The 14,936-nt window shown below is 38.5% G+C and overlaps 1 protein-coding gene across 4 annotated transcripts in view; it reads right to left on the bottom strand.

The window, feature by feature from the left end:
• Positions 1-12,105, bottom strand: part of plxnb2a.1 (plexin b2a, tandem duplicate 1) — a 184,073-nt gene extending 171,968 nt beyond the window's left edge. For 2 of the 4 annotated variants that reach the window (XM_038738306.1, XM_038738308.1), the window contains exon 1: positions 11,624-12,105. The gene's annotated coding sequence lies outside the window, so the exon portion shown is untranslated. Of the gene's footprint in view, positions 1-10,445; positions 10,511-11,623 lie in introns of those variants that run through there. The other 2 variants (XM_038738307.1, XM_038738309.1) reach the window with 2 other exon arrangements.
• Positions 12,106-14,936: the final 2,831 nt, after the last annotated feature.

Here is a 14,936-nt window from a genome sequence, read left to right as displayed (position 1 = left end):
GCAATAAATGAGGCTCCAGATGTTTAGAAACGGAGATACACACTCAGTTGTCAGTTTGTCTAGCTTAAACTAATGCAGTCTAATACAACAGGACTGCTAGAAATACCACTACATGAAGGTTATAATATTTGGCTTCTGTTAAAATGGTATCATGGTAAATTTAACTTTATAGTTAAAAGAAAGAGTAAAATAGCTATAGCTTTACCTTAATCTGCTTCACCTATCTGAACAAACAGAGTGGTCAAGGACACAACACCCACACACACACCTACTGCTGTTTCTTGGTTGTACTGCAAGCACAACCTTTGGACGCTCCCTAAAAGCCCAAACACACATTACACACATGCTCCGATGCTAATGGACAAAGTTACATACAACTTATGCACACACACATATAAATTACTGTCTGATAAAACAATCAGCCCTGTTTTAGAACAAAACTATAGTTTCCCAAAACCTGGAGCCACAGGTTGACCTACAACTGCACAGACTGAACGTCCCGGTGAGCAAACTCCGTAAGGATTTTTTTCATGAGGAATGCATTGTGGGAGGCATCTTCAGGTCGCATGATATGATAATACTGTAATCTATCTACTGTCAAAAAAAAAGGCAAACATACCAGAAAAAATGCCAACACCACAAAAAAAGATTTAATATATTCAAATATATATCAATATTGTAATATAAAATTAAATATACAATGGTTATAATTTTCAATATCTAATCATAATTGTTTAGTTAAAAGTTATCAGAGACCAAGGCGACATTTTTAAGTTTCTTGTTTTGTCAGACTAACAGTCCAAAACCCAAAGACTTTCACTTTACAATGATTTAAAATGGAGGAAATCAGCAAATACTCACATTTGAAAAAGTGGTACGGGGAAATGTTGCTTGAAAAATGACTTGACTTATTAGCCAATAATCATTAAATCAATGAACTGTGCATTGCTCCATCATGTTATATTCGACCAACTGCTCGACGCTACGTAGTTCTCCAAAAAAAAACAACCAGCAGCAGCTTTGTTAGTCAAGGATGAACACGTGCAATCACTGATAAATTAACTTCTACCTTATTTCTTTAGCTTGGATACTTCTTTCATCTCCAAGCTCCTCCTGGATGCAAAACAAAGCTGACCCAATGTGAAAGCACCACCGCCGTGATGCAACATCAACATAAGCAGCAGCAATTCAGCTTATAATGACTTTATACAAAGCATCGCCTTCCTTTGGCTGTTGGCTGACGGAGGAGCTCGGGGGTTGAGGGTATTTGTAGGGTTGGGTAACTGATTGTATTACACGCAGAGACTTTGTTGTGGCTTACTGAGCTGACACTGATGCTGCCTTTAAGAGAAATCTCTTCTGAAGTTTTTGAAGTGTTTGTGCATCCTGTGAGCATTATTCAGGTCGGTCAATCCTACCTAACCCGGTTAATACGACATGTGACTGTACTTTGGTAGAAAGCAAATGCCTCTGTCTCAAGGATCCCGGCCTTTCTTTCCCTAGACCGTCTCTTTCACAGTTTCAGACTGGAGTTGAGGCAAAGCTGCCAGAAATCACGTGACTCGCAAGCTTGTAACTGTGTGGGTAGATCTGTACATTCAACATTCTGCAGTACGAGTGCAAATGAACATCTGCAAAAGTTTCAAAACAGAGATTTTCATAACTCAAGGTTTCAACCCCCCCACCCTACCCCCAGATAAACTCTGAAACAAAAAAAATGTTAGCATAGATTTGAATTTTTTAAACCTATCAAAACATTACACAAGCATTCAAAACTTAGTTTCAAGTTGCAAAACAATTTTTTATTGGATTTCAACCTTTCTGACCTTTCAGTTTTAAAATGATATTCATCCCATATATATCATGAAGTAGAGCAGAACAGCTGTTGTAGCATACCAGTTTGAGCCAGAGTATACTGAGGAGGAAATGGTGCTGAAACGAGCAGATTGAGACAGGAAAGGTGCAAGAGAAGGGGGCCACTGCTGATGCATCATCGGATCAACCAGACGGCCAGCCTCTGGAACCAACAGACGGCAGCTGGTGATGTAGGTGCAACACATGATAAACTATGCAATCCGTCTTTCTGCTGTCATAAATGGGACATTTTAGAAGCACTACACGTTCATCTACCGCATCAATATTTTATCAATACTCTTTTCTGAAGAAGCAACAAAACTATACTTTCCCTGCTTGAGACTATGAGGTCGCCCGACCAATTGTACACTGGACATACAAAGATATGATTTGCAACAAAAGGATTCATCTAACAAGTTCTTAAAATTTGTTGGGTTTAAAACATTGGACACCATGGAGATACTGTTTCACATGGACACCTTTTATCTGAAAGTCAAGTGCTACAGTTAGGAAGTCAGCTAGAAGACCAGGAAGCCATCGATTTTAGTGCTCTCTTGCAGGTACGCAGTAAAGTTTCCAAATCCCTCCTAGCTACAGTGCTTTTGTCTGAAACATGGTGTGCTTCACGGAGTCTGTCCCATCAGAACTACTCCTAGGAGGCACATCTATCCTGCTAACCACTCCAACACAGAACTAGACACGTTTTGCAAGCAAAATCATCTTGCTGGGGTGGTGATGGAGCAGTGGATAAGACACATGCCTTTGCTGTGAGAGACCCGGGTTCAACTCTACTGAGCAAGAGACTTAACCCCTAGTTGCTGCAGACGTGTGCATCCTCTGACATATATATAGCAATTCTAAGTCGCTTTGGATAAAAGCTTCAGCTAAATAAATAAATGTAACGTACTGTGACTTATACTTACGGATGTGTTTTGGCAACGGACTGAATTTTAAAAGTGCATGTATCACCTGAACATTTAATTTTGAAAATTTAAACAATTCAGCAAAATATTAGAAAAATATGGCTGCATGCTTAAATGGCTGAAAGGTTTGATTGGTGTCTCCAAAATTGTCCTTAGGTGCGAGTGTGAGTGGTTGTTTGTCTATGTGTGGCCCTGCGATGGACTGGCGACCTGTCCAGGGTGTACCCCGCCTTTCGCCCGATGTAAGCTGGGATTGGCTCCAGTACGCAGGATAAGTGGTTGACGATGGATGGATGGATGGATGGATGAAAGGTGTTAGTACATAGTAGTTAGCTAATAGGTCTAAATATGCAGAGCACCACATATGGTCCTTTAAGATCCAAAAATCTTGTTCCCCTCTTCAATGCAGAAAACACTCAACTGAACACCACTACAAAAAACTCTGAAGTACATCCATCTCTATGTATAATGAACTTTCAATAGACCCTGTGATAAGCCCACACAATAGACTCAAGCAACTAGAATAGCAAGTAATTAAAGGCATTGTATGAAATTAAATAGGAACAGAAAATGCTGGGTAGAATCATTAGACTGAGGGCCATTGTATCCCTCCTCCCCCGGGCTTTTTTTGTCTTTGCGTCTCTTTTCATGTTTTCTATTCTCTATCAAGCAAGCAGCGGCCTTTTCTTCATTTAATGATCACTCTGTCATTTCGGAGAGCGACGCCTCACATCTCCAAAACAGACTGACTGGCGTGACCCTGAATTAACAGAGACAAGACTCAGTCAGCAATCCCCAGGTTAGCAAAATGGCCCTCGACGCTTCCCGCAAAAAATCCATCATCATAAATGTGTTTGTGAGACAGAGATACAAAGACAGGGTGCGTATATGTATCAGCAGTCATGGTGATAAAGTTAAAGGGCATCTAGGGTAAAATAAACGCCGCCTGATGGTTCAGAAGCCTGCAGGCATGGCACTCTTGGGAGTTCTGCGAAAGCGTGATGCTGACGAAACTGACATTCAAATTGTCCCATCAACGAGACAATGCAATGTGAGTTGATTTGATTTGTTTTTCCCCTCCATCAGGCTTCCCGCCCGGGTTTGTAATGTGGAAGATAGACCAGAGAAACGACATGAAACAATTTGCAAAATGTCAATGTCGCACGAAAAGCTCATCTTGGCAAAACGTCCACTTACATTTCTGCTGCACAAGAAATTGCCTTGGAGATGGGAGGTATCTGAACTAAAATTAGAATTTCTAAATTTCCCTCCAAAACATTCAAACATATAGTGATGGATTACTAATCACTATCCTTTAAGTGTCGGGTGACTCTTTAACATACATACATAAGTGTTTTACAAAATCTGAAATTCCTAAAAGCTGCAGTGTGGTAGAAGCTTGACCTTCCACAGACATTTATAAAGCGCATCCACAAAGCACAAGTAGAAAGGAGTGCAGGTCAGTAATCAGTGAGACAGCTCTTCACCCTGAGGCCCCTTGACAACAGCCTCTTAATGAGACCAACACATTAACAGCTGGACAAACACAACACAGCAAAGCTCGTCTGTGTATACACACACACACACACACACACCAGCCTCAATCATCTGCTGCAGCCACACAAGGCATGAACAGACACTTGGAGGCCGTTTTTTTAACCAATTTACATACTACTTAAAGTCGAGTTCACACTAGACCATTTTTAGCCCGATTTGCCGATCTGCAAGCGTCAGGCTGTGATCGGGAGTAAATCAGCGGTCGCCAGTTGTTATGTATGAATACATGTGTGTGTATATATATATATATATATATATATATATATATATATATATATATATATATATATATATATATATATATATATATATATATGCGCATCTTTTTCACCTTAACAAACATCTGTTTTGCAAGTGTAATACAGCACAATAATGACTGTAGCTCAAATCAGGAAAGTTTCTACATTTGGTGCTCTGTTGAACACCTACACTCAGATACCTGCGTCGCTGGAAAAAAGTACTCTGCGGTAAAAAAAAAAAATGTCTTTTGATTCTTCTGGGAGCAGCAGCCTTTTTTTATTCACCAACACGATGAAATCAGATATGAAATGGTGAAAAGAGGAACAGAGAGGATGATCCAGCTCTGTTGAGCGTCCTCATTATAATGTTAAAGAAGTGTGAGGAAAAACACCTCAGAAATAAGCGCATATCAAAGGGGAATGTCTTTAATTATCTGGTTTTGTGCGACCAACAGTCTGAAACCCAAAGATATGCAATTTAAAATGATATAAAACAGAGACAAGCAGCAAATGAAGCAACAATGCCAAACATTCACTGGTTCCAGCTATATATATATATATATATATATATATATATATATATATATATATATATATATATATATATATATATATATATATATATATATATATATATATATATATATATATATATATATATATATATATATATATATATATATATATATATAGTATCATTTGCTGCTTCTCTTTGTCATTTCTGATAATTAACTGAATATCTTTGGGTTTTGGACTGTTGGTCAAATAAAATAAGCAATTTAAATATAACACTTTAGACTGCGGGAGATTTTTACACAGATTTGTCACTGTTTTGTGACATTTTATAAACAATATAATTGATTATTAGATGTAAATATATCTTTAGTTGCAGCCCTTGTCCATCTAATATAGAAACAGGACAAGCAAACAATGTAAAGAAGACCAAAGTCTTTACCGAGTCATCAAAAGAGGTGATTTCCTGCTCTGGTGTTTACCCACACTGGGCGTGATGATAAGGGCCTACTCATGGCTTTAATCAGCCAATCAAGATGAGCGCTCCCTGGAGGGTGGAATGTCACCTGGCCCTTTCATTGGTCGAGGTGGGAGGACAGGAAACATATCAGCCAATATTCATCTTCCTCAGATTAATGAGCATTGGTAATGTCACCAGTCAATAGAAACTCCTCATTTGACATATTTACAGGTAACGGTGTTATGTTTGTGTCTCATGTACCTGAGACACACGTGTGATAGAAAAGTAAAGCTGTGTAAGATTTTATATTGTGCCAGGAATTCTTACTTTAATGAACCAACTTATTTTAGTGTAGTTCTTGGTCGTGTTTTTGCTGTTTTATTACAGAGCTAGAGTTCGTGACATTTAAAAAAATAAATTATAGATCAAAACATTTATCAATTAATTGAGAAAATTATCATTAGATTCAGCCGTACTGGCAGACCTATGCAGATGAGCACAAATGTACTATCTAAATAATAAGCGTATAGGAAATCCTTTAGTTGTCTATGCATAACAAATGTTTCATATAGGATGGGCGTGCTTGATTAAACTCCTCTCCCACGTTAGTGTAACTTTAAGCCTCAAATATACTCTGCACAGAGCCTACACGTACCCCATCTGGTAGCAATTTTTTTCGTCAGGCGTACCCTAGCGGACCCTTGCGGACACGGAAAGTATAATCCTTGCTTTAGATTGCAGTGTCAATGAAATGATGCTAACAATCATCACAGTCATGCAAAAGTCATAATAATCCAGTTACACTCACTTAGTGACTTTGAACACCCAGAGATGTTCAAGAGATAGAAAGGTGCCTCGGTATAAACAGCATAGGAAAATCCTTATAAGTGTAAGTATATAATCATCATATTGCCCAATTCTAGTTGGTTAAGTATATTTTTAAAGAAATGCCAGTCTCTGAAATGTATCTCTGGTCACTGCACGTCTAATACAAACTGACCGAAATTGGCATTATCTTGAAAGCATAAAATGCTACACACAAATGTGTATTCAAGTAAAGGTAGAAAATAACATCACCTGCCAAGGACAATGAAACTCGCACACAAACCCTTGACAACAAATAACAAATGTGTGCAAATGTGCAGCTGAAAGTGAGTGAACATCAACTTGACTCTGCATTCATGTTCTCTGCCACTGACCTCTGCCTCTTTGACCTATGACCCCCGAGTACCAGCTTCCTGTGTTTAATCACAATACAGAGAACTCAGAGGAAACTATTTTAAGAAGGTTTTCCCTCTCTCTCCCTCTCAGTCTTCACTTGTCGTCTCCGCCATGTTATGAAGAATAATTTAACGTCAGGCTTTGAGGTTAAGGGATGTTTTATTTTTCCAACAGAGTGAAGATACTTACTGTGGTGTTTCAACACATGAGCTACAGTAAGTTTGTGCTAAAAACTACCATGTGGTTCCAATAGAGACCAAACAGGCAGGGACTGCTGTGTAGAATTTACTATAAAATGCATTAAAAATAAGTTTTCAAGATGCTCTATAAGCTTGACAACTGTAGAATACAACTGTTATTATATACATATGAAGAAGATGTGCACTGATCAAGCAGCCAACAATTACTGTAAACTGAAAGTTTTTCTTATTGAGTGACTCAACACATGCTGCAGAAAGCCTGAGCCAACTCCGCGGCAGACAGCAGACGGTCAGTAGTGGGAGCATGACGCCCATCTGTTCGAGACAGTTTTATCTCTAACATTGTGTTTTCAGTTTGCACAAAGCCTATGATCATAGATTAGACAGCAAATGCTATATTATGAAGCCATAAAAACAGTCTGTTGAACACAAAGCTCTAGGAACTTTAAGTGCATTTAATCAATCACTCTCTTTACTTTATCCTTAACCATTACTTACTCTTACTTATTCTCTTTTATATGTAGCCAGCAGCTTAACGCAACATGTATGTTGTAGTCCAACTAGGGCTAATTATCGTGATATTAATGTGGCTATTTTCCAATGTCAATACAACACAAATTAGTAATTGTAAGCAAAATCAAACATAAAAAAAACTGAAGCAAAGACTTGTGTTCCACTTAGTTGAGTATTTGCAATTTATGGCTTTTATACTTCTACTCTGCTACATTTCAAAGGGAAATATTGTACTTGTTACTTCACTACATTTATTTACAACTACAGTTACTAGTTACTTTGATTTTACATACAAACCACGTGATCAACGTATAAAATATGATTCATTATTATAGATTAAAAGGTCCTGCATAAACACAGAGGTGTTGACATGATTTTACACCATGGTAGTTTTGGGTTCAGTATGTTCTCTGTGCGTACACACGTTATAATAATTTTACTTCATTTTATTCAGAGTTTACTGTCGGCCTCAGGAAACGTCAACTTTCTGTGTGAAGACAAACAGCCATGTGATTGTGACAGTAGCAGAGTTACTCAACCGGCCGCCTGCATTCCACCTAAACAGGTTTCTGTGTACGCACCATTAATGCTCTCAGGAAGATTAAGGATTTATCAACACAATCATTCCCCCTGACGTTGAACAAATCTCATTGGTTCATTAAAACACAGGTGGGCGGAGCCATAGTGCAAGAGTTTTGCTAGCTAAGGGACTAGCAACACGTAAAATATTAAATGATTTTTTTTATTACAAGTCTGGCCATGATGCTCGTATGTTTATATTCTGGTACAAAACACACACAGGCACGATGCCGTTACGTTAGGACAGGTGTTAGCTTTATGTTAAAGAATATTCTTAGGGGTCTTAATTGATGTAACAGGGAAAGGTAAGACAGGTCTAGAGGAGTCATTAGCTGACCCCAAAAGTGTTCACGGACCTTGTTAAGAAGACAACAGTTAAACTGATAAGGAAGAGACAGTAGCTCAGGTGTCAGGCTAGAAGATATCAGTGTTTTCTGGGAATTTTACAAGGTTGAGTCTTACATGAATGTTTACAAGAACTTCCTGGCTCCACAGATTAGAGTACAACTGATGGACAGTAATAGATTTCAATATGACAAAGCATTGGAGTCTTAACATCAGATAGATTTGTTATTCTAGGTTAAGGCCTGTTAAAGATGACCTAAGAGGGAAACCTACAGGCATTAGAGGGAAGACAGAAACATAAAAGGGACCAAAAGATGTTATCCTTCAGATTTGGTGTTGGCATTTGATGTGTTCACATGTTGTTTGCTTGCGCTGTATCTCCTCAGCCAAGTTTTCATCAGACCCCGAAACTTCTTCATCACACCTGAACCTGGCTCACGATAACTCTTCGACACTTCCGTCATTGAGAGAAAAAGTTACGACTTCACATACATGACTTTTGGGTTTGTGGTCTTTCTAATTACATCTTTTCACAATTTTACAACAAACTACAATTGCTTTGGTAATTCAGGGCATCAACACACTAGTGGTCTCTCGCCGTTAACTACTGTACGTATTTTTTCTGAAATAAAGCCCTGCGGTGGTCCACCAGAAGGGGAGAAACTTAGGTTCTTGAAACCTCTCTCCTCAGGCTCCTCTCATGCATGTATATCGCCACTGGTCGGAGGATGTAAGGTAAAGTAAATCATTCAATCATTAATATCTCAGTATGTTGATGGCCTTTTCTCTTCCCTTGGCATCTTCTGTGCATCATTTCATTCTATAAAGAACTATTGAAAGGGGGAAAAGCTCTCCAAGCTAGCAAGCTTGCTCACTGTCAGTAACCAAGCTTGGTCACTAATGGGACTAATCAAAAGACACATCAATATTAAAGACAGGAACCGACAGAATTACCTGCAACCCTGCCCACATCATTAGCAGCCCCATCTGGGTTTCGCTACAACATATGAGTCACCTTTCATCTTGCCAAATCTGGTCTGACTACACCTCCAGATCAGAGTGAAGTCCAGTTAAAAAACAAACAGATAAGAGAAGAAGAAGTCAATATCAGGAATCCCAGAGCTCTGCGACCAAATGCAAAATCTTGTTTATCAGAACCAAGCAAGATCCAAAATACCTAATAAACCTGCTGACCTTCCAAGATTGTGAATGTCTTATGAATACATTAATAAAAAAGGAGGTCATTGCCCTTTCATTCCTATTTGTAAAAACTGCCAAGAACTCTGTGCCTCATTTCCAAGTCAGAAAATAATGTAAAAAACACTTCACAGTTTGTCCCTAAGGCTATTCAACATAAAGTTCAGCCACTCACCAACTAACTTCAGTCAGTCCACAAAATAGTGATGGATAGTGTATGTATTGTGCTGTGTGTGGCGGCATTTGTCTTTTACTGAAATCGCCTGGCTTCTAGCTAAACATAAAAAAAATAAATAAAAAGGATTTACTGAAGAGCTAATTCAAAACAAAGCGGAAGCATTTCAACAATGGTTTGCTTTAAGAACACATTAGAACTGCTATTTCCTTGAAAACATTAATTGAACAAGCAGCAGCAATGAGCTTTAGGACACATTTTCATTACTGGTATTGATGCTGGAAGCCTGGGTCTGCTGTTTGCTGCTAGGTTTGTGTTTTAAAGGACATTTTTGATATATTTCTTCCTAGAGAGTCTGTCGCCATGCCATGCACCTAAAATTGTAATAAGTGCAAATGTTCAATAAATGCAATAACTCCAAAACAAATGCACATCCATACTCCCCCCCCACAATGGTGATAGCAGAAAATTAAACATGACAATGAACTGTTCAAGCAGCCTTGAAACAGCATGCTTGAGTGATCGGAGCATCATATTAGCCATAACATTAAACAACCTGAGCTTAAACAGAGCGGTGCCGCTGTAGCTATAATGGTTTTATGGCTTCAGAGCTTAAAGGTGCAGTGCTGAAGCTATTCTAATCCATTAACTGACACCATGGGCAATTACCTTTCCATCATGCACAGCGATGCTTGGAAGCAGATGGCCACAGCACAGTATTTTCAAAAGATTCACTATGTGAGGGGGTTAATGTGTTTAAATGACCTTTGGAGCCAAATATGTGACTAAGCACAATCATTATCTGGCTGCTGCTGTAATGGTTTGAGCACTTCTGATCAATAGTGTCATCAAAAATAACATCTGTTTCCACCACAATTCACTAAAAGTATACAGTTTTAAGAATATATATCTGACAGTTCTTCAGAGCTTTAACATCTTTACTGCTAATTATCCTCCCTGGAATTGGTATAGATTTAATGAGGAGAATCGATAATAGATAATGGTCTTTGTTCAGCTGTTTGAAGTGCCAGAATGTGAAGTTAACACTGGAAGAAGTTAGCCCAGTCTGGAGTACTTTATTGGAGCCGTGTCACCCGCTCAACAGGATCAGCCCACTCACTGAGGCTCCAGATGTTCTGTGCATTGATTTGTCCCAACACATTCCGTTGTCTCCCTTATGCATAGACCATCACGCCAGACTCTGTTTGGAAATGTGGAAATTAATTATTACCTTACCCATAAGCAAACACTAGTACACCCAAAACAGGTTCAAGCTCCTGTGAGGAACCACTTACAGCCCAGCCTTCATTTCGGGTTTAAAATACAAAACGTCGCGCAACACTTTTTTAAAATAAACGTCATTCCGCTTTTAAATGCACCCGCCACCTAAACGCCACAATGTCTTCCACTACGCAGCTTGTTACATTAACAGTTCAGGGACTTGCAGAAAAAATCCATTCCAAAAGTTTCTCAAAATAACGCGCTACTTGGTTGAAAAGTTGCAGGCCGAATATCCAATACTTCAATTATATTTGTAAAACATGGCAAATGCTGTCCCCATGGTGCGTTTTACATTCGCCAACAATCAATAAATAATTAAATTTGAAGTTTTGTGAGCGGAGTTCGGCATGACGTTCTCTGAACATGGGAAAAGGGAACGAAGCGCTTTGATAAGAAATCACAAGTGCCTGCCTTACAAACCTTTAAACCCCCTAAAGCCTTTCCTGTTGTGAGAGTCTTTGGAGACTGGTGCTGTAGAGGAATAGCCTAGGTTTATTGTGAAAACAGCTAAATTTATATTCATGGCAGCGGCGGTATAAAGTATCGAACAGGCAAATGCTGCTTACCTCTGGATTTGCAGCTGATATCCCTCTCACTGTACAGCCGTGGTGTCTGTCTGTATTCCGCAAAAGGTATCAAAAGTTAGAAAATAAACGGTCCTTCAAAAAAAGTTCCCAAATTTACATCCTGATTTTGAGGAAACTGCTCTGGAAGAGTCAAACTGGAGCGAAATGAACGTCTAGCTGAGCTGCGCAGCTGCTTCAGTCACTGCTGAAGTTTACTTCAACAATATTCCCACGACAAACAAGTAGACAGGCTGCTTTCTTCGTCCTTCCCACGCCCAGGAAACCGGTAAACTACATGCCCAGCTCAGGTGTAATTCATGTCTTCACCAACACACACACACAAGCAGTTTTTAATGGCAGGAGTGTGCGTTTTCTGTTTCCACTGCTGCGCACACATTCAGCCGGATCTTCAGCCAGGAGCTCTGCTGCAAGGCGCGATACGGAAAACTGAGGAATATCAGGATGAGGGCTTTTTTTTCTCCTTCTTCTTCCTCCTCCTCCTCCTCCTCCCAATACGAAACCCCCAATGCCCATAGGTTTATACAAGTCAGTCAAGTCAGCGAGAAGTTGCCTCATTAATACCAGAAGCATGGTTTGTTTTCCTTTCAAAGTAAAAGCATCTTCCTTAATGGTGGAGAATGCACAAGTGCAAGAACCAGAAAAAACAGTGTCAGGTGGATGAAAATCTATCTATCTATCTATCTATCTATCTATCTATCTATCTATCTATCTATCTATCAAAATGATTAATCCTCTGTATGGTGACTGAATGGCAAGCAACTTTGGTTTGGAGTCGTGAGTTTATAGGCTGCAAAGACTCAGTGGATATTTGCTCTGGATGGCACAAATTAAGGCAAAGAGAATGTTTCAATTGGAGTTAAAAAAAACAAACAAAAGGTTGAGTCATCCCAAAGCTTTGTGACTCTATTGCATGCATGTACAGAGATGAGAGGAAAAGTCTGGAGAAAAATAATAAAAGAAAATTTCCAGATAAGTTTCAAGACTAGTCAGTTATACGTTTCCAGCTAACATCTGTACAGTCTGGTACATTGGCTGTTTGGGGAAAATAAAAATGGACCACCCAGTCAAATTTGCATGACTGATATAAGGACAAAAACTTGCAATGCAACATCAAAACAGAGATGAAAAGGGTAAAGAAAAATGTGTGGTTTTGGTGAGAAAACATATGAAATCAATAAATCCTTGGAGATAAAATTTCCATTAGTTGTTATTCCTGAAGTTTTAAAATTATAAGTTGGCAGTAGCCTCATGCTTTGTGCAAACTTTACATAATTTCTGGAACAGTTTAATTCACTTTAATTCACAGAGTTAATTTGGCTCCATAAAACTACACATATAAAAAATGTTTTTATTTTATTCAATATTTCTCAAGAAACATTAATATAAAACATAATATTACAAGTCTGGTCCAGAAAAAAAGAAAAAGAAAAAAAAAGATGAGAAAGTGAAAGATGCACCAGATGAGGTGATTTTATTTTGAAAATTTTATCAGGAAGTCTTGCTCTGTATTTTTCTGACTTGACAATGGGACCTTAAACTCGGTCCCATGGGTTTAAATTTTAGGTTTAAATTGAAGGAACATTTTTTAAAAAGCCAACCATGCCTTTAAAAACAATGGGAAATAAAAGGACATGTTCACAGCTTAACATCACTAATAAAGTCCTGCCTTTAACCAAGAAACAAGCCAAAAAATATACCTCAAACATTCAGATTTTTTCTGACAGATGTGCTGCAGTCTAATCCATGCTTTTAAATAGATTATAGACAGTTCAGTTTACATCCATAATAATCTATTTAGATTCCCCAGAGATATCAATTGGATTTACTTTTCATTTAATCTATACATTTCATTTTATTCTTTCTATTTTTTTTTTTTCCTCAACATTTGAAATGGAAACAATCTGAGTAGGGCCTAAATCTTCAGAGAGGTCTGGGAGAGTGGTTGCGCTGTCAAGCCCAGTTAAGCGTGCAGTCGCCCCCGCTGCTAATTCGAGGGCTTGATGGGGCACAATGGAGGCTTTGTTGATGGAGAATTTGTCTGAGAAGTAATCCTTGACACTGGGCCATTCAGGGGCCTAACCTTTTGTTTCATAAGTCTCCTGAATGTTACAGTAGGCACCAGTGCATTAGAACAACCTAAAGTAGTGAAAGTCGCCTGGTATGGCAGGAATGGTCAAGGGTCATGAGCAAGGCATGAAGTTGAAGACTTGACACACATTTTCATATATACTGTATATACTAGAGCAATATGTATTTACTTACAAAATGACATTGAATGTTGTTGAACATTGTTGTTTCATTATTTTATATTCGCATCTATTTGTTTCACCTGCTTGTATGTCCATTAAAGCTAAATGTTTATGTTTACCTGTCTTTGTTCATCTTTTTGTCCTTGTTTTCGGCTTTCCGTTTATTTCTGTCTTCCTGTAAATTGTTCTGTGTGCAACACTGAGAGCAAGTTAAAACTAGAGTTATATTCCTTGCATGTGTTCACATACTTGGTCAATGAAGCTGATTCTACAGTGGCCAGCACCTTACGGGAAATTACTCTCATTTTTTTCAAAATGAAACTATATATTTGTGAGCTGCTTTTAAGGATTTGCATCTCCAGTGTAGGAGCCAATGGGCTTCAGGCTGAGAGCCGCAGACAGGAAATCAAGCATTGAGAGACAAACTAACACACTGTTGTTGTTGTTTTTTTTGTGGGATTTGAAAAATTATTATAGCATAGTTTATCCTATAATATTGATCTGTTATAGCAGAGTTTGTGTGCATAATTGGAATGGTGACTTAAGATGTTTCTGAGCACATAAAAATATAGCATCACTCAGTATGGTAATGCTGTGACAAGACTCGCTAATGGAATTCAGACTGGCTCAGATTACAGACAAATTATCACTCAACTATACTGTTCTGTACAGACATTTGAAACTGAATGTTGGAAAACTGAATATCCGTCCGTGCAAACTAAAAAAAGGTAAAAGGCATAAAAACTTGAATGTAATGTCTGTGATATCACTTTTTGGCAGCCCGTCCTCACCAGAAAAACAGGAGCTTATTATGACCCATATTTATGTATAAAGAGCAATAATGTCTGTGTAAGGAGGTGATTGGACAGGTTGAACTCAGGACTTTCACTCAGGAGACTAAGGTTTGAGCCCTGTGTACACAAAAGTTAAATAACTTCCGTAGATGACTTTCGCCACATGACTCACGTAATGTACTTTTTACTAACAAAAATCTCACACTTTCACAACGTTTACCATGTGTTAAATTGTCATGGGACTTACAT

The sequence above is a fragment of the Micropterus salmoides genome, unplaced genomic scaffold, assembly GCF_014851395.1.
Source record: "Micropterus salmoides isolate LMB-PRFRI ecotype aquatic unplaced genomic scaffold, ASM1485139v1 Ms_hic_scaffold_23, whole genome shotgun sequence".
NCBI classification, from domain to species: Eukaryota; Metazoa; Chordata; class Actinopteri; order Centrarchiformes; family Centrarchidae; genus Micropterus; species Micropterus salmoides.
This window is presented reverse-complemented; position numbering and strand designations above follow the sequence as displayed.